Below are 24,708 nucleotides of genomic sequence, written 5' to 3' on the forward strand. Positions count from 1 at the left end.
GCAGCAAAATTGACTTTACTATCACAGTTTGTCTTCTGAGGACTTTATTTTTCATTCTAGAAACCTGTGAACTTTTTATTTTATTCTATGAACTTTATTTTGTTCCACTTGGCCCCAAATGGAAAGTTATTTAGTCCTGGATTTGGTTATACTCTAACCATAAGAAAATGGTAGTATTTTCAAAGTATTAGCTTTGGGGCATATTTTATGAAAAATATTAATTCACTTATCCTTATCTGAGATTTATCTACTATAAAACTATCACTATCATTTTCCTTTAGTTCAAGAGTCCTTCTACCTTATAGTTTATAATCAATGCTCAGAGAATGAATGTTTATGAAAAGCAGAGCTACTTCAAGTTTCAAACCTCAAGATCTACATAAACAACAAAATAGCTTAAGTTCTATATAAACAAACAATAAACTAATCATCACTTATAAATGATGAAGTCTCAATAAACCCAGTGAATTCAGATTATACTATCAACACAGAAATAGAACTTACAGTAAAGAGCAGCTTCCTAGGAAATAAGTTTTCTCCTGACCTTAAATGTAAAACTTAGAACAGCAGAAAATTACCAACCAGTTCATTTCACGAAACATTGGCAGTCAAAAACAACAGAAGCATAGTTGACCCTTGAACAGGGTGGGGCTAAGGGTGCTGTCCCCTTGGAGAGGAAAATCCATGGACACCTCTACAGTCAGCTCTGGTTTACCACATCCACAGATTCAACCAAGGCAGATCATAGTACTGTAGTATTTACTAATGAAAGAGATCCAGGTATAAGTGGACACATGCAATTCAAACCCATGTTGTTCAAGGGTCAACTATAATTCATTATTCTTCTCTTATTGGGGTTTATTGCATGTTTTTTGATTTTACCTCATGGGTCTGGCATACAGGAACCTTAATCAATTTCATTGGGAAGCTTTCCTAGTGGTTCAGTGGTAAAGAATCCATCTGACAGTGCAGGGGACAAGGGTTTGATCCCTGGGCCGGGAAGATCCCACGTGCTGCAGTGCAGCTAGGCTCATGTACTGCAACTGAGCCTGCGCTCTAGAGCCTGGGAGCCGCAACAAGGGAAGCCACCAAAATGAGAAGCTCACGCACTGCAACTAAAGAGTAGCTGAAACTAGAGAGAAAAGCCCGTGCCGCAAGTAAAACCCAGCAGAGCCAAAAACAAATAATTTTCACTGTTCTCCATAAGCTCACAATTGTTCTCTTGAAAACTTCAAAGAAACAGTCAAAGAGGGGCTCCATCTAACATCTGGTCTACCGTTTGCATAAACACAATGAGACATTTTTTAAATGACGACGCATCATCACTCACTCATTCGGCTTTTCTCACCCTAGACTCAATCCCATGTCTATCCAGGAATGAGTCCATTATGACCCTGGGGTAGTTTATTACCCAAGTCACAGTCCTAATGCCCTTTCTGGCTTAGGTTCTTCTCATCTGTTTACATTTGGTTGAACCAGGAAGTGCAATTAGACAAAGAACTAGCACGAACTACTCAGCAAGGAGTTCTTTCCTCTGCATGCAGCCCAGCCTCCAAAAGATCTCAAGCCAAGTGGCTGGTCCTGGACGAGCAGCGGTTCTACAGCCCAGAGGTTCTTACACGACCAGCAGCGGGTCCAAACTGTCAGTCAGTTGTGTTTATTTCAGTGTATGACTCATGTCGATTCTGGATAGGCGTCAAAAATATGGACACAAGACTCCTCCAGCTCTACCCTCCTGCCCACAGAAAGCAAGGATGACACACAACCTCTGCTAATGCCCAGCCTTCAGGTACCCTATTTGGAGACTATTGGTCATGGAAAATCCCCAGAAGTGGTTCCAGCCAGGCCACAAGACAGACCAGAATAGGATCCTGTAGGGGCCCAAGAATGAACACAAGGACTGATGTGGAGATTAAACAGCAATGTTTATGTTAACATCAAGGTCAAAACACTTCATCAAGACCAGAGAAAATTGAGATTTTACTTCAAGAATCACCTGGCACCCCAGGAATGAAAGGAAATCTAGGGATCCTAATACATTTTCCCTTCTAAAGAAAGTTTAAGTCTCATCCACTTTCCTTTTAATTTCTTTTTGGAGAGCAATCATTCAGAAATGGAAACAGCCCATCGAGGAACCATAGAGAGACAGCAAGCAAGGGGTACCCAAGTGCTGAATGGAGACACTGTCCAGAGGGTTGACACACTTCCTAGGGAATAAGTCCGTTTAGCCGAGGCTTAACCATAGATGATCTTGAATTCATCCCTGCAAATGCCACAAGAAACAGAGGAAGGTAGCGAGCCAAGGATGGATGTATGACTCACCAGATCCGTATTCTTTGCCTTTTATCCAGCCCTTTGTCTTTAGTAATCTATTAACTACAATCTTAATAACTTTTCAAAGTTCAAGGCTTTGTAGCTGCATTTTAAAGATTTGTGATAATGTAAGATATTGCTTCATTAGGAAGAAAAACACAAGCTAGATGAGTACCTAGCAAAAGAAAAATGTGAGGGAACTCTGAAGAAAAGGCTAATCCAATCATGATTCAATCTTTGCTACAAAACAACTGATTTGCTTTGCTTGGCCAGCAGAGGAAAATCATTTCTTTCCCAACAAATGGTAACCAGGACACTAGAGAGAAATGGAGTCACCATCTGAAGTTAATGCATATAAAATCAACTGGCTTTATCCTAATCACACTTAAGCTCTTGATTTAATGTTCAGATTTTCAGCTCAATTTCAATATTTCAATTTTATTTGTCTTTGCAAGTTGTGATCATAGTAAGAATGACACTAAACTGTCAGAACTGAGGGCTCTCTCTTGCTGTGGCTGGTTGTGAGTGTCTGGGTTTTTTTCTCCCTCAAGTCAGACAGGTTGCACCTTGGAATCGTACAGCTGTAGAGTTGGCCTTAAAAGTCAGATTTCCAGGATTCAAGTTTGAGCTCTACCCCACAGAGATGTGACACTGGGCAAGTTAATTAACCTTCAATTATCCACAAAAAAAAGGGGATGATAACTGTACCGATTTCATAAGGTTGTTGTGAGGATTAAGTGAATAAAAACTTAGCAATGTTTAGAATAACGGATGACGTACAGTCTGTGCCCAGTAAATGTCCCCAAGCTGTATTTATTATTGATCTCTCAGGAGGAGTTGCATTCCTGTGTTTGCATTCAAGTTAATGTATAAAGTCAACTTGATAAACTATCCAGGATATTACCTTACACACATTATAACCTGATTTTTTTTTTTTTAATAACCTTTCAAAGTTAAATAAAACACATCAGCCTGGGAGTCGAGCTGTCTCATATTCCATTTACTTAGTAACCAAAAAAGAAAGTGGACTTCCCAGGTGGCTCAGTTGGTAAGGAACACACCTACCAATGTAGGAAACACAGAAGACTGAGTTGGATCCCTGGGTCGGGCAGAGCCCCTGGAGGAGGACATGGCAATCCACTCCAGTACTCTTGCCTGGAGAATCCCATGGACAGAGGAGCATGGCGGGCTATAGATCATGTGGTCACAAAGAGTTGGACATGACTGAGTGACTGAGCATGCAGACATGTCAAGGAGAAGGTATTTATTATCTCTAAGCCTTGATTTCCTTAACAATACCAAGAATACCAATAACAAGCCTTGTAAGGAATGGTCATCTAACAGAGGACACACACTCAATACATGATTGTTCTTTTTATTATATTTTCTGTAAAAGGTAATTATGGCCTGATACAAAAGTCAGGCAAGTAATAACAGTGCTGGCATCATTGTAAGATTCTTCTGGGAAATCCCTGGTGGTCCAGTGGTTAGGACTTGGCACTTTCACTGCCCTGGCCCAGGTTCCAGCCCTGGTCAGGAAACCAAGATCCTGTAAAAGTGTGTGTTAGTTGCTCAGTCGTGCCCACCTCTTTGTGACCACATGGACTGTTACCCAACAGGCTACTCTGTCCATGGGATTCTCCAGGCAAGAATACTGAAGTGGGTTGCCAATCCCTTCTCCAGGAGATCTCTCCCACCCAGGGACTGAACCCAGGTCACCTGCACTGCAGGCCGATTCTTTACCATCTGAGCCACCAGGGAAGCCCAAAAGCCTGTGGCCAAAAAGAAAGAAAGAAAAAAGAAGATTCTTCCACTTAAGAAGGAAACTGGCTTTCATTTTGCCAATTTAACTACTGTGCTCAAACTAATCACTCCCAGCTCCTTTTCTCCTTGGGCCTTGGACATCAGTCTCCGCCACCGAAAGAAAGTTCAGAGTGGCTCACCTTGACCTAGACTTTAGTAAGACAGTCTGAATTTTGCGAGCTAGAGAGGCCCTTTAGGTCCCTACAAAGCCCAGGCAGCATGGAAAACGTAAGTCATCTGGTGCGGTCCCTCCTCTGTCCATCGCTCATCCAAACATTTTCTCCCTTTCAGCCACACATGGTGTTTCTGAGCTTGAACAAACACTTCCAAATGCACTTTGGGCTCAAGTCCAAGTGCGCACCTAAGTTCAGATGACCACAACCCTCTCAAAATCTCTGCAGTCACTTCCATATTGTTGCACAGAGTCAGCTCCCTAAAGACTATCATGGCTAAAAAAAATGATCACTTGAATGAAAAGAAAAGCAAATATGAAATATTTGTTAGGTCTGTATTATGTTTCAAGTACATCCATGCAAATAAACACAGCTGAACTTCAAAAGACCTTCTGTTATGAATTGTCACCTAACAGAGGGCCACAGGGAGACGTGGAGAAGTCAGATGACTTGCTCGAGATGACACCTCTGAGAGGGAGGGCTCACACCTGCGAAAGTGGAGCCAGGTCACGTGACCTGTCCTCTGTCCCACCCACAGGACGTTCCTCCCCTCACAAAGAAGAGGAAGCACTGACTCAAATGACCCCATTTCCCTTGATGTTAGTGACAGCCTGAGAGAGGCAATGGCCATAACTGCTCTCCAGGTGAGGAGCCAGGGCTCATGGACACTGCTGCCCAAAGGAAACCCAGGAGTTAAAAGCAAGGCCATCTCCCCCGAGGCAGCAGGGTTGGGTGAGCGGGCAGCAGAATTTTGTAGTTGTTCAATTGCTAAGGCATGTCTGATTCTTTGTGACCGAATGGACTGCAGCACGCCAGGCATCCCTGTCCTTCACCATCTCCTGGAGTTTGCTCAAACTCATGTCCATTGAGTCAGTGATACTATCCAACCATCTCATCCTCTGTGGCTCCTTTCTCCTCTTCAGGTTTCTCCTTTCTCCTCTCCCTTCTCCTCTTCAATCTTTCACAGCATCAGGGTCTTTTCCAAATAATCAGCTCTTCACATCAGGTGGCCAAAGTAGTGGAACTTCAGCTTCAGTCCTTCCAATGAATATTCAGGGTTGATCTCCTTTAGGATTGACTGGTTTGATCTCTTGCTATCCTAGAGTCTTCTCCAGCAACACAATTTGAAAGCATCAGTTCTTTGGCACTCAGCCTTCTTTATGGTCCAGCTCTCACATCTGTACAGCAGCAGTGCAAATGCCCAGAGTTCACCCCTAGAATCTATAGCTCAGCTTCCCAAGGTCTGCTCCTTAATAACTTTCATCCAGGTTGAATAACACCGCCCTGTACCATCTTGGAGGATTCTTCTGGAGAGGACCTTTATTTTTTTTAGGTAGGAGATCTAAAAGAAAATAAGTACTACAAGTATCCTCAAGGTCATCCTGGAGCAACACAGTTCTCAGAAGCTGCTAGATTATTGCCAATGCACACCATAGGTAAGGAAGCTGGCTAAACTGCTTTTCCATCTTTTCTTTTTTTTTATTCTCAACTGAAGAATGCACTTCTTCCCTGGAAAGCTGCCCTGCTCTGGCCAGTCCCCTTGCTAATCCTCCTCTCCCTCCATCCCTACCTTCCCTCCGAGTTCCAATTCCTGTGGATCATCCAGAGGTGAAAACGCAGACGCCAAACATCAGCAAATGCAGCTGGAGGAAGATGAACCTGGGGCTGGAGCTGTGGGCAGTCCAACCCTGGGCTCAGCAACTGCCCCGGGGTGGGGTCATTCCCTGCCTTGACCTCTGGACCACAGCTGTGACTTCTTCGCAGGAAGATGGGTACCTCTGTACTCTGCTACCTGACTGTATTCTTCATATTTCATATAAAATAGAAAGTTACCTTCTTCAGCCCACTTTAAAAAACATTTTAACTTCCTGAGCATTTATGGAACAATTCTGCTGTTGAAAGGTGATGGATAGGAGGACAAGTGGTAAGCCTGCACATTCATGACCAAGGAGCATCTGAGAAATGTTTCCAAATCATGAACAGATGAAGCATTACTTCATGAGTTAATGCATCCTGCAGGTCAAATGACAGTGCCCTCTCACCTCCAATCAGAATAAATGTCAACTACAAGAAGCAGAACATCAGTCAGTCACAGGGTGCCATGTTCCTTCACATCAGAAAAACGAGTCCCTTTTTATGAGGACTCTCATAACTGAATTCACAAAGCCAGTTGGCACTTTCAAATGTCTGTGTGCACAGCAGGATGTTTGATTACTTGTGGGTCACTGGAAACCACCCTTATCACACCCACAATTCCACATTTGCATTTATACATGTACTGAGCGATGCAGAGATGGGTAGAAAAACAAGCTATATATGGTGAGTGCTATCTAATTTTACTAACTAATGGTTGGATAAACAGGTATTTAAATAAGGCTCTGATCAAACCCACAGTGTGAGAATTTTGGCAGCTGAATATCCAGGGTATAAAACCTGACCAGGACCTGCCCTCTATCCTGCTGAACTGCAGTCATGCCTGTGCCAGCCAAACCCACAGCTTGAAAACTTGTTCATCTGCCAAGCCAAATGGCTTTGTGCTGCTCTTCAGTTTCTTACACTTTATTGTGAAAAAGCCAACATGGGAAACTAAACTAAAACTTGAAGCAGGAAGGCAGATGCCTTTGAGGAGAGAAAGCATTATGTGTCGGGGGGAGGCACCCGGAGATGCTGGTTGTGTGCGTTGTTCTGCTTCTTGATCTGGGGTGGGGGTTACAGGAGGATCTGCTTTGAGCTAGGTTTGCCATTTCCTTCTCCAGGGGAACTTCTAGACTCAGGGATCAAACCCGGGTCTCCTGCATTGCAGGCAGATTCTTTACTATCCACTGAAAATATTCTTTCCTATTATGTAATTTGGAATTGAGGGTCTGTGGCTAGAAATAACATATAACTATCAAATTAGAAATTGCCTTTTAGAGGCATCCATTTCACCTTTTCTAAAAGGCCCTAAAGAAAGTCACTTAGCCTGTGCTTGTGTGTGTTAGTTGCTGAGTTATATCCAACTCTTTGGGAAACAATGGACTGTAGCCTGTTAGGCTCCTCTGTCCATGGAATTCTCCAGGCTAGAATATTGGAATGGGTAGCCATTCCCTTTTCCAGGGATCGAACCCAGGTGTCCCGCATTGCAGACAGATTCTTTACCAGCTGAGTCACCAGGGAAGCCCATGCTTACAAGCTTCTAACTTGTTTCCAGACCACCCTCATCTATTAATATTTGTACACAGTTCTGCTTACCAGGGGCTTCCCTGGTGGTTCAGACAGTGAAGAATCTGCCTCCAATGCAGAAGACATGGGTTCAGCCCCTGGAAAGATCCCCTGGAGAAGGAAACAGCTAGTCACTCCAGTATTCTTGCCTGGAGAATTCCATGGACATAGGAGCCTGGTGGGCTACAGTCATGGGGTTGCAAAAAGTTGGGCACAACTGAGCAACTTTTACTTTTCTGATTACCAAGTTAACTTAAAAAAATTTTTTTTTATTTTTAAAAGTCTTTTTATTGAATACTGACTCTTGTTTAGTCTTTTTATTGCTTCTTTTTTTTTTTTTCTTTTAATGTTTTGGTTTTAGGGCCTTGAGTCATGTGGGATCTCAGCTCCCTGACCAGGGTCAAATCCACACTGTCTGCACTGGAAGGCAGAGTCTTAACCACTGGATCTCCAGAGAAGTTCGACAACTTTTAAAAAATCATTTCTCAATTGTATTAAAATACACATAACAAAATTAACATCTTAACCATCTTTAATTGTACAAATAAGTGCCTACGTAGTTTTGTGTGACCATCATCATGCATCTCCAGAACTCTTTTCATCTTACAATGCTGAAATTCCAGGTCCATCAAACAACTACTTTTCTCCTTCCCCCAGCCCCTGGCAAACACCATTCTATTTCCTGTCTCTATGAATTAGCTTTTTGACCAAACCAGTCAATCCTAAAGGAAATCAGTTCAGTTCAGTTCAGTCGCTCATTCGTGTCCGACTCTTTGAGCACGCCAGGCCTCCCTGTCCATCACCAACCCCGGGAGTCCACCCAAAACCATGTCCATGGAGTCAGTGATGTCATCGAACCATCTCATGCTCTGTCATCCCCTTCTCCTCCTGCCTTCAATCTTTCCCAGCATCAGCGTCTTTTCAAATGAGTCAGCTCTTCGCATCAGGTGGCCAAACTACCAGAGTTTCAGCTTCAACATCAATCCTTCCAATGAACACCCAGAACTGATCTCCTTTAGAATGGACTGGTTGGATCTCCTTGCAATCCAAGGGACTCTCAAGAGTCTTCTCCAACACAACAGTTCAAAAGCATCAATTCTTCAGTGCTCAGCTTTCTTTATAGTCCAACTCTCACATCCATACATGACCACTGAAAAAACCATAGCCTTGACTAGACGGACCTTTGTTGGCAAAGTAATGTCTCTGCTTTTGAATATGCTGTCTAGGTTGGTCATAACTTTCCTTCCAAGGAGTAAGGGTCTTTTATTTTCATGGCTGTAATCACCATCTGCAGTGATTTTGGAACCCAGAAAAATAAAGTCAGCCACTGTTTCCACTGTTTCCCCATCTAGTTCCCATGAAGTGATGGGACTGGATGCCATGATCTTCGTTTTCTGAATGTTGAGCTTTAAGCCAACTTTTTCACTCTCCGCTTTCACTTTCATCAAGAGGCTCTTTAGTTCCTCTTCACTTTCTGCCATAAGGGTGGTGTCATCTGCATATCTGAGGTTATTGATATTTCTCCTGGCAATCTTGATTCCAGCTTGTGCTTCCTCCAGCCTAGCATTTCTCATGATGTATTCTGCATGTAAGTTAAATAAGCAGGGTGACAATATACAGCCTTGACGTACTCCTTGTCCTATTTGGAACCAGTCTGTTGTTCTATGTCCAGTTCTAACTGTTGCTTCCTGACCTGCATACAGGTTTCTCAAGAGGCAGGTCAGGTGGTCTGGTATGCCCATCTCTTTCAAAATTTTCCATAGTTTATTGTTATCCACACAGTCAAAGACTTTGGCATAGTCAATAAAGCAGAAATAGATGTTTTTCTGGAACTCTCTTGCTTTTTCAATGATCCAGCGGATGCTGGCAATTTGATCTCTGGTTCCTCTGCTTTTTCTAAAACCAGCTTGAACATCTGGAAGTTCACGGTTCACGTATTGCTGAAGCCTGGCTTGGAGAATTTTGAGCATTACTTTAGTAGCATGTGAGATGAGTGCAATTGTGTGGTAGTTTGAGCATTCTTTGGCATTGCCTTTCTTTGGGATTGGAATGAAAACTGACCTTTTCCAGTCCTGTGGCCACTGCTGAGTTTTCCAAATTTGCTGGCATATTGAATGCAGCACTTTCACAGCATCATCCCTGAATATTCATTGAAAGGACTCATGCTGAAGCTCTAATTCTTTGGGCACCTGATACAAAGAGCCAAGTCATTGGAAAAGACACCGATGCTGGGAAAGATTGAGGGCGGGAGGAGAAGCGGGTGGCAGAGAATGAGATGGTTGGATGGGATCACCAACTCAACAGACATGCGTTTGAGCAAACTCCAGGAGACAGTGAAGAACACGGAAGCCCAGCAAGCTGCAACTCATGGGGTCGTAAAAACTTGGACAGGACTTTAGCAAACGAACAACAGCACAAGGACCTCATAGATGGAATTATACAATATTTGTCCTTTTATTTCTCTAACATACTGTTCTCAAGATACATCCGTGTTGTAGCCTGCATCAGAGTCTCCTTCCTTTTCAGGCTGTATGATATTCCCTTGTATGTATACACCACATTTTGTTTATCCATTCACCTGTTGATGGACACTTGAGTTGCTTCCACCCCCTGGCTATTGTGAATAATGCTGCTAGAGTGTAGGTGTACAAATATCTCTTGGAGACCCCATTTTCAATTCTGGGGGGTCTATACCGACAAGTGGAACTGCTGAATTGAAAGGTAATTCTGTGTTTAATTTTGGGAGTAACTGCCCTACTGTTTTCCAAAGGGTCTGCGCTATTTTACAGTCCCAACAGCAGTGCAGAAAGATTCCATTTTCTCTATATCCTCACCAGCATTTATATTTTCTGGGTTTTCTTCGTGTCAGTTTGATTTTTTTGGTAGTAACAATCCTAAGCAACCTTCTTTTGTTCATAACAATGACTACCATTGGCTATGTGCTTCAAATATAGTTTAGTTCTAAACCTATTACATCCTGGAATCCCCGCAACCAGCCTCTGAGGTTTAAATCTGAGGTCAGCAAAACCAGCACCTTATGCCTAGGAAGAGACAGATCTGGAATTTGAACCCAAGTGTGATTAATTTCATATACTGTGCTCTAACCACTTCACACACTGCCTTCCTTCTTTACCAGAACTCTTGGTTTCTGTGCACTGATTCTGATGCCTAGGGATTTCCTGAGCAAGGTAACTGTCCCACCCATGACCACAGCAAATTAATTTGTCAGCTTCTGGTGTGTGAACAGCCCAGACAAAATAGAACACAGTAAACTCTTTAGGACAGGAAGTTCACACTTATTAAGGTTTATGTTTCCCCCAAGAACCCACCACAATGCCCGACACACAATACTCAATAAATACGCTGCTGTTCAGTCGCACAGTAGTGTCCGACTCTTTGCGACCCCATGGGCTGCAGCATGCCAGGCTTCTCTGTCCTTCACCATCTCCCGGAGTTTGCTCAAACTCATGTCCATTGAGTCGGTGATGCCATCCAACCATCTCATCTCTGTCACCCCCTTCTCCTTCTTCCCTCAATCTTTCTCAGCATCAGGGTCTTTTCCAATGAGTCGGTCCTTTGAATCAGGTGGCCAAAGTATTAGAGCTTCAGCATCAGTCCTTCCAATGAATCTCTGGGTTGACTTCCTTTAGGATTGACTGGTTTGATCTCCTTGTTGTCCAAGGGACTCTCAAGAGTCTTCTCCTGCATTACAATTCAAGAGCGTCATTTCTTGGGTGATCAATCCTCTTTATGGTCCAACTCTCACATTCATATGTGACTACTGGAAAAACCATGGCTTTGACTATACAGACCTTTGTTGGCCAAGTGATGTATCTGCTTTTTAATCACTGACTAGGTTTGTCATAACTTTTCTCACAATAAATATACATTTTAAAAAATCCACTGTGATTACAGAAGCCCAGTTATCAGCATTAGTTCCACACCGGTCTGTGCGACTAGGTCAAACACAGAGCAGACAACCACACACAGTACACATCACAAACTACTGATGAGAATAACTTACACTATCTCCCTTCCAATTTCCAATTTCCGGACTTTCACATATTGTGTTGTATTTCTTTATCTTTCATCCAGGTCTGACTTTCCTTCTCTCCTCTCTCTCCTACACCTTTTCTGTTTGTATCTTAGGACCATCTATGGAGCATCGCTTTTTTCACTGATTACCATTCAACCCAAAGAACACCACTCATGAACCAATCACTGGTAAGAATAGTAGCATTTGACCAATCAGAGCCAGTTTATATAGACAGGGATGTGGAAAACTTCTGCAGAAACTTCCATGGAGAAGCTGGATCGTGACATAATCTGGGCTCTGTTAGAAGAGAGGTGAAGTAATAGTGCTGGGTGGACAGTATGAATGTCCCTACACATTCCATACTTACAGCCACAATGGTTGGATAGTCAGTCCAACACCGCTGGCTTCAACTGTGCAGAAGCAGCGTAGAACTAGAACCAACAAGCAGAAACTATAGAAATAAGACATTACAGTACAAGACAAAAAAGCTTTTTAATATCCACAGCTGGACAAAAATGAAATGGGCCACTTTGGCCAACCTGTCACAGTGCTTCTCACAAAGTGACCTCCTTTACCACTGTTAAACTCACTGGGACAGACGCTAACTTTTGAGACCCAGTGCTCAAGAGAAAGTGACTGCTTGATAAGGCCTATGTTTGAGAAACACAGCTAAGATATCTTTCTCCTCTGAGAGTCTGATTTTCATGTTGGACACCAAGGTAGACAGGCGATGTCCAGAGTCCAGTGGCTGACAGCAGAGGGGATGAGTCATTTGTTAAACGGGGCTGTGCAGCACAGCCTTAGCTGAAGACAGAACTATAGCAATAAGGTAACATTCAAGTCATTTACCAAACTCCTCAGATATTTTTTCTATTAAAAATTTGAAAGGTTATCCACAGATAAAGGAATTTATGGAAAATGACCATTAATTTCTCATTTAGTGGTTATCTTCACTTATTTAAAACTTTTAAAATAATTGAAAACCATAAAACAAAAGGTCTGTAGACAGTTATGTAACTGAAGTTGTTGAAATTTGTTTTTTATGTACACTTGCCATGCATTAAAGTTGAAACAGTTGGAAAAGTCAACATGGTCCAGAGAGACAAAAGCCAACTCTTGGGGTGCGTGTTTAATTACCCTGATGACCATAAACTGTGCATTAGCCACTTATTTGAGCAGGGAGCACACCCACTATTGTATTCCATCACTCCTCAGATGATAAAGTCTCTCATTATTTAAGGATGCCTCTCTTTAAGGTCTTCAAGTAGTACATTCCTTCTCCCCCAACCCTACATGACCAAGCATCATCCCCCGTCACCAAGAGTCCTGTCCTGTTTGCACAGTGCTGTGTTCACCTGTCTAGGGCAAAAACAATCTCGCTCTGAGAACCACACTATGGCCCCATGTCCCACTCCTGAGGGCATCTTTGAATGCCAAGAACACCAAGCTCACCCCGTAGCCTCTGGTGATTCCTGGTGCCCCAGGCAGATCAGAAGTTCACCTGACTTCCAGTTTGTGTCACCTGGAAGACCATCTTCTTTCTACCACAAGTTTAAAACTAATAATCCCTCGGGGCTGCAGTCCATAAGGTCGCAAAGAGTTGGACATGACTGATGCAACTTAGCATGCAGCAGGCACTGAATACAGCATGTATTCAGCAGGTCACCTCTGATTATGCAAAGGCATTCCTTGCAGAATTGCCCAATATCCCGTTTTGTCCAACTGTTGCCATTCCTGGTTATGGTGATGTTTTTAAACACACTAATTTGTATATGGTAAGAACAAGGCCAACACCAAGCCGCTGCTGTACAGCAGTCTCCATTTATTTATTTACTTATTTATCAGCACCCTTTGGGAATCTTAGTTCCTCATCAAGGAATTGAGCCCATGCCCCCTGCACTGAGAGCCCAGAGTCCTGACCACTGGACTGCAGGGAAATCCCAACAGTCTGCATTTAAGTCAAATGGAAAATACTAATAACCCTACAGAAACTTAGAACTCAACTCCTTTTTCCCCTCAGCAGTGTTGCCTCATCAGGAAGAGTCAGATAAATGTCTGAAGGTCATCACCTCCCAGGGAAGTGACCAAGTATCTGCTCGCCAGTGTCTACAAACGAGTCTTAGGTCATGTACAAAGGCAATAAATACTACTTTCTGGCCGCAGTTAATCTCCGTGGAAGTCCGCGTCCCTCCCCCTGTTAATCATCCACCTATTCAGAGGATGATACTCACCTATTTAGAGGACACTTAGCCATTACTGAGGGTCTCCCTGTCTCTACATTTTTTGGCAACATCATCAATACTTTGTTACAGAAGAGTCTAGTCAAGAAAGTGATTGTAATAGGGAAAAAAAACTGTTTCCCACACAGACTTTCCACAAGATTGACCTTGGTCTACACAGTGAAATCCAACACTGAGGGTCCTGGGGGCACGGCTCCTTCGCGCCTGCGCAAACTGCCTCATCACTGCCTGGCCGCCCAGGGATGCTGTGCGAACGGGTCTGTTCTCCCCACCCCAGACCCCTTCTCCCCTTCGGGGTTTCCTCCCTGAAACTGGGCCTAACGGATGGTAGGTTCTCAAGAAACTCAGTACTAAATATGAGTAAATATCAGTAGACACTTCTTTAGGAAAATATTATGTCTGCTTACACCATCTGCAGTGCATGAGTTCCTCTAGGGTCAGTCTGCCCACAACGATATCCACACCCCCATCAAAAGGACCACCTTTGCCTTAAAGTTTCTGCTGTCTCGCCAGCTTATTACGCGTCATCGCCCATCACACCACGGTCCTAAAACCACATAAGTCATAATCTTTGTAACAAAAGAAAGATGTAAAAAAGAAAAATCAGCATTCACCTACCACCCAGAAAAAATCAGTATTGAAAACTTTACTATAAAAAAATCACTGATATTCATAGTTTATCATTGTGTCAACATAAATATTGTATTTCAGAAATGGTAATATATGATTACTGTTCAGCTTGTGTTCAGTTTTTAAAGAACATCTTTCACACCAGTAAGTATAATTCTGATGTATGGCAAAACCAATACAATATTGTAAAGTAATTAGCCTCTAATTAAAATAAATAAATTTAAAAAAAAACATAAAAAATAATAAAATAAAATTGGAATAAAAAAATAAAGATATTTACAAGGTATACCATTCATTGTATGCCTGCTAATTTGCTTCAGTCATATTCGATTCTTTGTGACTCCATGGACTGTAGCCTGCCAGGCTCCTCTGTCCATGGGATTCTCCAGGCAAGAATACTGGAGTGGGCTGCCATGCCCTCCTCCAGGGGATCTTCCCAACCCAGGGATCAAACCTGCATCTCTTATGTCTCCTGCATTGGCAGGAGGGTTCTTTACCACTAGCACCACATGGAAAGCCAGATGTATCTTAACTTGTGTTTGTGTAATAAACCTTATTGGACAGGAGCTTATAGAATAGCTGGGCTCACCTCTGTGCATTTTACTTTACTTATATAGTTATTTTGGGGCCAAGCTGCTTGCCGGATCATAGTTCCCAGACCAAGGACTGAACCCAGGCCACAGCAGTGAAAGCAGAAAGTCCTAACCACCAAGTCACCAGGGATTCCTCACTTCTGTGTATTCTACATCTCACCAAGCTGGCCTCAGAGGACTGCCTGGGGTCACACTCCCCACCCCCTACAAGCTGTGGGGAGGGGCTTTTCACCAAACTTTCTTTCTCTCTTCCTCTTTCTTTGCATACAGAGGGATGTGCATTCTGGCACAAGATAAAACATGATGCTTCTTGATATGGATCAAAGTCAAAGAAGTTTGAAAGGTCACTGATCTACCCCAAGTATTTAAGGAGAGGCTGGTTGCTCAGATAGTAAAAAAATCTATCTGCAAATGCAGGAGACCCAGGTTTGATCCCTGGGTCAGGAAGATCCCCTAGAGAAGGAAATGGCAACCCTCTCCAGTATTCTTGCCTGGAAAATCCCCTGGACAGAGGAGCCTGGCAGGCTACACCCATGGGTGTCACAAAGAGCTGGCCATGACTGAACAACTAACACTCAGAGCTTAAAGAATTTTTAAAACAGTATTGATCCACTGTAGTTAAGATTAAGAAATAATTATACTGCCTGAACATTAAAAGATTTCAAAACCTCTATTCAGAGTTTTGTAATGATTTCCATGATGGAGAATTTCAAAATGAACATCTTTCTGTGGCTGAACAATCCAGCATGGCTGTGGGAGTCTCCCCACCCCAGGAGGCTCTGCACTGAGGACTGGCTTTATTCATTCCTCCCTCCCCTCCCCTCCCTTCCGCCTTCTCAAGGACCAACTGCAGAGAAGATGGTAGAAAGAACCCCAACCCAGAGGAAAAAGCAGGGCTGGGTGGCGAGGAAGGTGGGGCTGCAGGCAAATGACGGGCCTGGGCCTTCGAAGCAGAAGGAAGTACCACTTTCTTGCGGCCTCCTGCTGCAGCTCTGCGCTCTGTGACCCAGCTTCCCCGTGGAAAGCAGAAGTGAGCCTCCCTCTCCAGACGGTCTCTCTGAGACAAGCTTCTCAGCTGCCCTTGCCCCTGTGTGGGTTAACATTTCCAGGAAGACTGGAGGCACCCAGAAGGCCCAGCACCTGGGAGACATCTCTACTCTGGCTGGAGGCAGGATGAACCCAGACCTGCCTTACCATCTCACTGGGGACCCACACCAGCACCGAAAAGTCACCATAGCTCCCACCAAACACTGGACCAGTGGAGAGAGAACTGGGGAGAGCTGACAATGAGCTTCCAACCAGCATAACTCGGGATCAATACAGAGAGTGACGTTAGATGCTTACAGGAAGGGAGGAGTGGGCAGCCATTAAAACGAATGAAATAAGGCTATTTGCAGCAACATGGATGGACCTAGAAAGTCACACTGAGTGAAGTAAGCCAGGCAGAGAAGGAGAAATTTCATATGGCATCCTTTATATGTGTAATCTAAAAAAGAAATGGTACACATGAACTTATAAAACAGAAAGAGACTCACAGAAAACGAACTCATGGTTGCCGGGAAGAAGGGATAGTTAAGGACTTTGGGAAGGTCATGTACACACTGCTATTTAAAAAGGATAACCAACAAAAATTATATGGCACATGGCACTCTGCTCAATGTTATATGCCAGTCTAGATGGGAGGGATTTGGGGGGAGAATGGATACACGTACATGTAGGGCTGAGTTCCTTTGCTGTTCACCTGAAACTATCACCACATTGTTAATTGGCTATACCCCAATACAAAATGTTTTTAGTGTTAAATAAAATTAAAAAAAAAAAATAAAGGAGGGAGTGTGGGCAGGCCCAACAATATCTGACTGTGTCTCAAGTGTGAATGGTAAAAAGGAAATGAGACACTTAAAGACCCTCTGAACCTCTTGATGAAGACTTCTTCCCCAAGTCCTATTGCTCATCAAGAGCAGAGCCCACACCAAGAAACATCCATCCAATGGTCTCTGTTAACATATGCCCATTCATCCATCATTTTATGGAGCATCACTTACACATCTAAGCACAATGAAGAAAGAACACAGTTACACTGAGGTTAACCAATAATGGCCAATCCCTATCAATGCATGGCTTGCAGGCTCTGTAAAACAGTGAGAAAGGAGTTGAAGAGGGGAGTTAGAGAAGAGAGAGTGGACATACGTTGATGGTGAATAAAGCAGAGATAAGTAACCAACACTTCGGAAGAGTTCTCTAAAGGAAAATTGTATTCTAATTATAAATACAACTGTCATTAAACAGCTTGGCAGCAAATCAGGAGTGTTGATGCTTAGTCAGTACTAAGATGCAGACAGTGACTGCAGCCATGAAATTAAAAGACGCTTGCTCCTTGTAAGAAAATCTATGACCAACCTAGACAGCATACTAGAAAGCAGAGACATTATTTTGCCAAAGGTCTGTATAGTCAAAGCTATGATTTTTCCAGTAGTCTTATATGGATGGGAGAGCTAGAGATGGCTGAGCGCCCAAGAATTGATGTTTTTGAACTGTGGTGTTAGAGAAGACTCTTGAGAGTACCTTGGACTGTAAGGAGCTCAAACGAGTCAATCTTAAAGGAAATCAACCCTGAATATTCACTGGAAGGACTGATGCTGAAGTTCTAATACTTCGGCCACCTGAAGCAAAGATCCGACTCACTGGAAAAGACCCTGATGCTGGGGAAAATTGAAAGCAGGAGGAGAAAAGGGATGACAGAGGATGAGAGGTTGGATGGCATCACCAATTCAATGGACATGAGTTTGAGCAAGTTCTGGAAGATGGTGAAGGACAAGGAAGCCCGCAGACGTGCTGTAGTCTGTGGGGTCGGGAAAAGTGACGCAACTGAGCAACTGAACAAGAACAACAAGGCAAAGTGAAGGTCAGGACAAGACTGAAGAGAAAGCCCAAGAATGAAGAACCAGGGTGATAATAGCCCCTGCAACCTGCCAGCATGGGTGAGCCTTTTCCACACATCATCCCAAGTAACTCCTGAAACTTGTTCTAAATGACAAGACAGCCCCTCCAGCTAATGTAGTCAAGAGAATCTGAAAGAAGGTCCAAGTCTTTAAACTGGTGTGTTCCAAAAATTTGAATCCCTCCATGGGCAGGGCTTCCCTCACAGCTCAGTCAGTAAATAATCTGCCTGTTATGTATGAGACCCGGGTTCGATTCCTGGGTGGGGAAGGTCCCTTGGAGAAGGGAATGGCATGGCTACCCACTCCGGTATTCTCATCTCGAAAATCCCATTGACAGAGGCGCCTACAGTCTGTGGGGTCGCAAGAGTCAGACGGGTTAGCAACTAAACCACGACTATGGGCAGATTTCCATACTATTTTCTACACATGGGCTTCTCCCCCAAATGGGAACTTACTCAAAATAAATGTCAGAAATGATGAGAGACTGAACTCAAGGTTTCACAATTTAAGTATCAGGAAACCAGGCAGCTGTAAGAAATCTTTCAGTACTTCTGACCAACTTCCTCTTCCTTGTCCTTCTCCTCATCAATCTTAAAAGCTGGGAGGGAATGTTTATCCATTATAGGAGTGTGGACTTAGGATGAGCCTGGTCCACAACAGGAGCCCAGGAAGGAGGCCGCATATTTCCACATGCATCCCATGGGCCCTGTCTCCTCAACTTGTACATTCCCCTCGAATGACACCTCTTACTGCTATAACAACCATACACGGAGGCTTGTAGGGTTTATAAAGAAGCTAGAAGGAACTTTTTTACCAAGTATCATTGAGCACTTTTATACTGTCCCAGAGGCTTCCCAGGTGGCTCAGTGGTAAAGATTACGCCTGCCAATGCAGGAGACTCCAGTTGGATCCCTGGGTCAGGAAGATCCTCTGGAAAAGGAAATGGCAACCTACTCCAGGATTCTTGCCTGGGAAATCCCAAGGATAGAAGAGCCTGGTGGGCTACAGTCCATGGGGTCGCAAAAGTGCCGGGCACGACTTAGCGACTAGACAACAACATACTGACCCATAAGCATGGAACAGTCCTGAAGGCAGTCGCTAGTGCTGCTCCGACAGTGGCCAGGACAGAAGTCATCTGGGGAGTCATCAGGCCTCCCCCTGCCCTGAGCAGGCAGCAAAGTTGAAAGACACAGAAACTCAGCTCAACACAGCAGCCTCCACGCCCTGCTCACTGGTCCACCTGCTCATTTACTCTAACAGTCCCTTAGTGCAGACCATCTCCATGTGATAGAAGATGACCTTGTGATTCTGCCCTTAAAATGTTTATTAAATGACGAGTTCATTTCTTTACTTTTAAGTAATGGAGTACCTACTACAGATCCAAAGGCAGGAAAGTGGGAAAAGCTCTCCGAGCTGGAGTGGGAAAACATACCTACTAGGCCCAATGATGTCACTTAACCAGGCCTGTGACACTGATCATGCCAACCGTCCTCACCCTCATTTTTTGGTCCCTGCCTATTGTGCAGGGTCCTGAGAGGTTTGGAGGAAAGCAGTGTTCAGAAGGCTTCAGAGCCCTGGATTGGCAAAAATCATCAGTACCACCATTGGCAGAAGAAGCCAAGGAAAGGTCTGAGACTGTCTCTGACATCAACATGTCACCGATCAGTGGCCCAACTAGTGATGCGATGACCTTTTCAAGTCTCCCCATGCCTGAGGACACGGAGGTCACAGATCAATGGTGTGAGTGGGCCACAGCAATGTTCCATGCTGGGGGGCATGTGCTCCGATTTGTGCAGATTTTAAATGAATATGGGTTCGTTTATGGATAATATGATTTCACGTTGTAATTTACAAACCCATATATTCATTTGAACCAGTTGGCATCTCAAAAGTTTTGGTGATTTTTTTTTTTTAATACAAAAATAATGGAACTAAAAGGCTTTGGGAATCATTGAATCACTACCTCGCTGGACCACTTTTCTGCTAAGAGAATGCCATGGGCAGCATTCAGGTATCACAAAAGTACTCTACAAACCTTTCCAACATTGATGATTCTAGGATGTTGTGTGTCTTTTTGATTGCATAACAGCTTGCCCAGATGTCAGCTTTACAGGCTGCATCTTACAACTTCAAATCAAGCCTTCTCTCTCAGTGTTACAAGCATGGAAACCAGTCCTGAGTGGAGAACTATAGCGCTGGGATAAATTGACAGTCAACTTCCTTCAATTTCAATTTTAAAAGCCAGGACTAGAGGGCCAGTGGGCTACAAATGCCTTAGAGGCCAGCCCTGTTCCTCAGACTTGCACAGGGTGAGGCTTGGAGACCCTCTTTCCTTCTTTCAAGCAATCTTGACCATGTGACAGGCACCAGGGCTGGCGTTTTGGACAAACCAGACAAAGCTGTTTTCATGGACATTTCACTGTAGTGGAGAAAACAGACTATACACATATGGGCAAATCATAATATAATTGTAATTACCATTGTGAAGGAAATGTTGATGGGATAAATGGTCCAAGTAATTTATCCCAAATCACAGTTCTGATAAGTGATGGAAGACACCCAAACTCAGGCTTCCTGGCTCCTGTTTTCTCTCCCTTCACATCGGCTGCCCTCTATTCTTCTCTCAGGAAGGTTACCCCATTCTGCATCCAAAGAGGACCGATCACCAAGAGCCTCTTGTGATCAAATTAAATGACTTCAAGCCTCAAAACACCGACTTCCACAAGAGAACTAGGAGCCACCTGAATCCTACCCTTTTCCAGCAGAGCTTACCTTATCAGGACAGATTCCGAGGACTCAGTAAGTGCCTATTCCCCTCCACCCTGCTTTAGAAGGTGCTGGAGAGAGAGACCCACCCCCCACACCCACCCCGGCCCTTCTGAACCCTACAGCCAGCTGGGGGTAGCCAAGAAATCAAAAGTAAGTCAAACCTCCTCATTGGCTTGTTCTTAGCCTGAGTCAGACTCCGGGCCCCGCTTTGCGACAGTAAATCACTGGTGTATTTATTATGCAGTGTATCAGTAAGGTCAAGTGGCTAAATTGGATAAGCCGTCTTAAGTTTAAAATCATTAAATTGCAAAGAACCAGGGAGCCTCGTTGTTATGGATAGAATTATTTGCAATAATAACAGCACCGTTTATGGAATGCCTAGTATGTGCTTGGGGCTTTACATGCAATAAATAGCTCAGAAGGTAGACAAGGAAACCCTAACCGAGAATTTCAGTAACGGGCCCCAGTTCACACTTAGCTAGGAAACTGAGAAGCCTGGGTTCAACTCGAGTTTCTGAGATGACAAAGAAGTTGGGTGGATTTGGGGTAATTCAACCAGACACACACACACATACACACACACACCCCCCACGATCACGCTTGCTATTAGATGGAACATAACAAATGCTCAGCATCTCGAAGACACCACTGTGGCCGAGATAACGCAGGAAAGTGGGAACTGACGCTCACACCCTTCCCCCAAGGCGAAGGAAAGGCAACCCCTGAATTCTTAAAATAACTCTCGCTTCCTCTCGGCCGCAGGGGGCTCGGGGCTGCGGTTCCGCAGGCCGGGAGGCGCCGGGCTCGGCGGGAGGGTGCGCACCGCCTCCGCCGCAGAGCCCGGACGTCAAGCTCCGCCCGGGCCCCGAGGAGGGCAGATGCCCGCGGTTCGCGGAGGGACTCAGGGCGCGGAGGGGCCCCGGGCCCTGAGGGGATACCGGACTGTGTAGGCCTGAGGTCCCCCGGGGTTCCCCGCCGCGCGCGCGCTCCGCGTGGAGACCGGCTTCCCCGCCCGCGCGGGGACAGCATCCGGCCCTAGGGGCAGCGCCGGAGGGCCCCGCGGTGCGCCCGCCCCGCCCCTGCGCCCGGGGCACTGAGACACCTGCGGAGCCGCCCGCCCCCGCGATCGCTCTCCCGGGGGCGAGTCTCCGCGGGCGGAAGGCATCCGAGCGTACTCACCGCCCCACCGTGCGCTCCCCACTCCCGCGCTCCTCCCTCCACCCCGCCCGGGTCCTGCCCGGAACTCACCAGCTCCGTGTGTGAGTCGCGGGGCGGCGGCGGCGCTCCACGGTGGCCGGGGGTCCGAGCTGGGGCCGCGACGGGGCGGCCCGGCGGGGCAGGACGGGGCGGGGGCGCGCGGAGTGCGGGGTGCGGGCGGGGACTCGGGTGGCGCGGCCGCCCCGCCTGCCGCGGGCTGGAGGCTGCAGGGCGACCGGCCCGGAGGCGCCACGGCCCGAAGCGAGCGGCGGCGGCGGCCCGGAGCAACGGAGGAGGAACTGGCCGTCGCCGAGCTCGGCCGGGAGGTCCCAGCTACTTCCTGGTGCTCGGATTTGCATACCGCGCCTGGAGGGCGGGGAAGTGACCGTTTGGCCCCTGCCCAAGGTTTGGGGCGCTGGCGTGGCTGTCGCGCAGCGCTTTGAAGGCACGGAGACCTGCGTCCCGGTGCGCAGAGCCCGGGAGCCTGGAGACGGACTGAAGGGGCTTCCAGGAGCTCGCCCTGCGCCTGGCGTCCCGCACAGCGAAGGAGCCCCTCGAGTCTCCGTTCCTTCCCTTCCAGCCTACTCCCCAGTGTTAGGAAGAGGGGTGCTTCTGGCAGCAGAGGGGGCGCTCGGGTCCCCCAACATTTGGAGTCCTCTGGAAAGAGGATGCTCCGGGTCTCCTTTAGTTCTTAACCCGTAGAGTCTCTCCTTCAGGGTGTACTCGGGGGCGTACTCCACCTGATGAGGGTGGAGGTGGCCGTGGCGTTAGATGGTCTGGCAGTTTACCCGGTTCCTTAAGACTTCAGTTTCCTCCTGGAAAAATGGAGACAGGGCTGCTGGGAGGTTATAAAGGGCACTGCGCCTTGCACAAGGTCATGGTCGCTGTAATCTTTCCCTTTTACCATCTCTGCATCCCTGCGTGCTGCACATACCTGACCAGTATTTGTTGAAACAAGACTTCATCTTCAAGCTCATGGTTCAACTGAATAAATACCACTTACAAACCCAGGGTAGAGAATCATTGTCTGGCGCTGTGGATACCCACGTGTTCTAAGCAAGATTCCTGCTCCCTGGAATCTCAGCATTGCACTGCAGCTCAGAATTTACAAGGAAATAATTAGTACCCTGTAGTAGATTTTGCCTGGAGAATCCCAGGGATGGGGGAGCCTGGTGGGCTGCCGTCTATTGGGTCGCACAGAGTCAGACACGACTGAAGCAACTTAGTAGTAGTAGATTTTGGAGTTTGTGTCAATAGCAGACACCTGCATAGGGCCTATTGGGAGCCAGACACTGGTTTGACAAGCCTAAGCTTGTCAGACCGATAACCTTTTATTAACAATGTTCTTAGGAAGCTGGCCCCACCCGAGTCTGCAACCACAGTCCTGGGGTCAAGTCCACCATCTTGTAACATAACCCATCGAGTAGTCACTTATTACTGGTATCAGAGGACAAAGGTCTGCAAACTACCGCCTTATCCAACAACACTAAGTAGTGTACTTTCTACCGATGATGATCACTGGTATGTAGTCAGTTTCTTGCTGAAGAGGAGAGATTGGGTGACCTGCTGGAAAGTGTTGACTATCTTGGATCCTACTGAGTAATTCACTATGTGAGAGCCGGTTTCCTGGACTTTTCTTCAGAATGACCTTTCAAATATCTTGGCTTTAATTTAAAATATCTGCTATTACCAGTGAGTCCTTGAGATCCTGGCTAAAGGCATCTGGCAGATAAGAACAGCACACAGAATGTTTGGTGTTGGTTAATCCATCTAGAGAAACAAAACATCATTAGAGAAGGTCCAGTGGTTAAGACTGTGCTCCAAATGCAGGGGGCACAGGGTTTGATCCTTGTTCTGGGGACTTAAAAAATGAAACCATCAGGCAGAGCTAGACTTGCACCAAGCTCTACCATTTCTTCTTCTGCCTTTTTTTGTTTTTTTGGTGGTAAAAGTAAAGATCTCCAAAAGAGATCCCCAGAAGTGTTATTTATTTATTTTCAATTAAAAGCTGAGTGCTGAAGAATTGATGCTTTTGAACTGTGGTGTTGGAGAAGTCTCTTGAGATTCTCTTGGACTGCAAGGAGATCCAACCAGTCCATCCTAAAGGAAATCAGTCCTGGGTGTTCATTGGAAGGACTGATGCTGAAACTCCAATATTTTGGCCACCTGATGTGAAGAACTGACTGATTTGAAAAGACCCTGATGCTGCGAAAGATTGAAGGCGGGAGGAGAAGGGGACAACAGAGGATGAGTTGGTTGGATGGCATCACCGACTCAATGGACATGAGCTTGAGTAAGCTCCTGGAGTTGGTGATGGACAGGGAGGCCTGGCGTGCTGTGGTTCATGGGGTCACAAAGAGTCGGACATGACTCAGTGACTGAACTGAACTGACTGAATTTTCTTTTTATTGAATTATTCTTTAAATTCTACAGTGCTTTACAGTTTTCAAAAGTTTCACACACAATATAATATGATCTCTTAATAATCACCTTTTGTTAGTTCCCTGCCCCTAAAATGTCCCTCTTGAAGCTCACCCACTTCTCATTCCCCACACCCAGGTGTCCTGGCTAAATTCATCTCTATTCATCCAGAAAACGTACAGTGTGCGATATTTACCACTGTCACAGCGTGGACTTTCCCCGGTGCCCTTGCTCCTCTCTGGAGCTTCCCTCCAGGGGTTCAGGCTCCTCGGTGCAACTCTAGGATTATCTGTGGAGGCCCCCCAGGTTGGCTTTGCCTGGAGGGGCAGAGTGGAAGCTAAGACTCTCCATCTGACTCTTGCAGATATAGCCATGGACCTGAGCAATAAT

General features: G+C 45.5%; 1 protein-coding gene and 1 non-coding gene across 3 annotated transcripts in view; one reads left to right on the forward strand and one right to left on the reverse strand.

The window, feature by feature from the left end:
• The window catches only part of LYN (LYN proto-oncogene, Src family tyrosine kinase), a 109,914-nt gene extending 87,840 nt beyond the window's left edge, over positions 1 to 22,074 (reverse strand). For both annotated transcript variants that reach the window (XM_025265390.3, XM_006041504.4), the window contains exon 1: positions 21,949 to 22,074. The gene's annotated coding sequence lies outside the window, so the exon portion shown is untranslated. The remainder of the gene's footprint in view (positions 1 to 21,948) is intronic.
• On the forward strand, positions 3,783 to 3,854 carry TRNAE-UUC. Its single transcript has one exon. It is a non-coding gene; the product is annotated as a tRNA-Glu (tRNA).
• Positions 22,075 to 24,708: the final 2,634 nt, after the last annotated feature.

This window comes from Bubalus bubalis, chromosome 15 (assembly GCF_019923935.1).
Source record: "Bubalus bubalis isolate 160015118507 breed Murrah chromosome 15, NDDB_SH_1, whole genome shotgun sequence".
NCBI lineage: Eukaryota > Metazoa > Chordata > Mammalia > Artiodactyla > Bovidae > Bubalus > Bubalus bubalis.